Source organism: Octodon degus, unplaced genomic scaffold (assembly GCF_000260255.1).
Source record: "Octodon degus isolate 3935 unplaced genomic scaffold, OctDeg1.0 scaffold00019, whole genome shotgun sequence".
Classification (NCBI taxonomy): Eukaryota; Metazoa; Chordata; class Mammalia; order Rodentia; family Octodontidae; genus Octodon; species Octodon degus.
Genome location: NW_004524595.1, coordinates 22941118 through 22943319, shown reverse-complemented (window position 1 = coordinate 22943319; position 2202 = coordinate 22941118).

Sequence of the window (2202 nt, the reverse complement as noted above, 5' to 3'; positions counted from 1 at the left end):
GGTTCTGCCAAAAAATAAATGAATAAATAAAGAAGGGAGTTAGTAGGCAGGTGTGGTGATGCACACCTGTAATCCCAGCCTTTGGGAGGCTGGGGCTGGAGGATCACTGGGGGTTTGAGGTTAGCATGGCCTGCAGAATGAGTTCAAGGCCAGCCTGGGCTACATAGTGACTCCTATCTCCCAAAAATAATTAAAATTTTTTTTCTGACCACAGCTATCCTGTGCTGCTTAAATAGCACTAAGAAGAAACCCTAACTACACACAACTATGGAGATGACCCAAAATGTGCTAAGGAAAAGAAGCCAGGTAGGGCAGGCCACGAACCTTGGCTGTTACTTACATGACACCTCAAAAAGGTGACATACTACAGATACCAGGACGCAGTGCAATCAGTGTCCCCTGGCTGGGACTATGGGTAGACTCACTATGGACAGATGACAAGCACACCAGCGAATTTTTAGGATGGTGACAATGATCTATATCTTAACTCCTGTGATGGCTACACAACTGCATTTTTTTTTTCTTTTTTTAAGTACTGGGGATCTTACTCAGGTCCTTGCACTCTATCCTAGGTCCAACTGCATAAACTTTTTAAATTCTTTTGTGTGTGGGGGGGGAGGTTTCCAGGAGGTTGGGAGAAATATAGTTCCCACCTACCATGCCAGATGTCAGCGATAACTAGTTAGTGTTTACCAAAATCAAAGAATGAATTTCAAGGAACTGTGGAGGTTAGGGTGGGAAAGATTTATTGAGAGAGATACAGGAACACTTCAAAGGGGAGAGAAGAGCTGGGTGTAGTAGCACATACCTGTGTTCCAACATTCAGGAGGCCGAGGCAGGAGGATTGCTGCAAGTTTGAGGCCACCCTGACCTACATAAGGAGATCATGCCTCCAAAACTAAAAGGAAAAAAGAGGGTGCTCACAGGAATGGGGCACATGCGGTTAGGACCAGGGATCTTTTACCTGTTTTGGGAGGTGAAAATCTGGAATTTGAAATTCTATACTCTTGGTCATGTCTTTCAGTGTGAGTCTTAGTAGTCTTCCTATCAGTGGGGAAGAGAGGAGGGTCCACCCCCTGGGGACGTCTTATCTCTAGGGGAAATCCCAAAGGGTGATAGCAGTTACACAATCCTCTCAAGCTTCCCTTCATCCCCTGTGGAGTATGTAAGTCTTGCCCTTAGGACCTTAATCTCCAGGTCTTTTCTTCACACACAGCTTCAGCCAGTTTTTGTTTTGTTTCTTTCTTTTTTCTTTTCTTTTTCTTTTTTTTTTTTTTTGGCAGAACCGGGGATTGAACTCAGGCCCTTGCACTTGAGTCACCTCCCTGCCCCCCTCCCCACAAAAAAGTAAAAATGAGGGGCCAAGGAGATAGCTCAGTAGAATAAGCGCTTGCCTGGCAAGCACAAGGGCCTGAGTTCAATCCCCCGCTTTGCAAAAAATAAAAAATAAAAATAAGATAAAAATGATTCAACAGTGAAGCTCAGTGGAAGAGCACTTAGCATTCATGAGGCTCTGGGTTCAATCCTGAATGCTGGGAAAACATCCTTCTTGGGAGCTGAAATTTGTGGAACCTTTGAGCTCAGGAATACAAGACCAGCCCATACAGTGTAGTTGGACACATACACACACCCCACAGGCCTGGGCTGCACCCGCACCTCAGTGATGGAGTGTGTTTAGCATGGGCAGGGCCCTGGGTTCCATCCCTATCACAAAAAGAAGATAGAAATGAAACTGACTCAGTGTGTGTGTGTGTGTGTGTGTGTGTGTGTGTATGACAGAGAGAGAGAGAGAGAGAGAGAGAGAGAGAGAGAGAGAGAGAGAGCAATAGAAATTCCAACAGAACTCTGTTATAAAAAAGGTCTTGGCCTCAATTACCACACCTAAGGCAGTCTGCAGACATCACCACAGCACTTTTTTTTTGGTGGAACCAGGGAATGAATTCAGGCCCTTGTGTTTGCCAGGGACGCGCTTATTCCATTGAGCCATCTCCCCAGCCCCACAGCACATTACACTGAGACCACAAGTCTTTTGCTTTCCTAGCCTTTTTGTAAGACATACTTGACATCTCGGTGGTCTTGGGGTTTTGTCAAGAGATTTTTTTTTTTTTTTTCCAACTACAGTGTGTAGTTAACAGAAACAAAATACATTCTTTTGTTGCTGTTGTCTTTTTGTGACAGGGCTTCACTATGCATCTCAGGCTG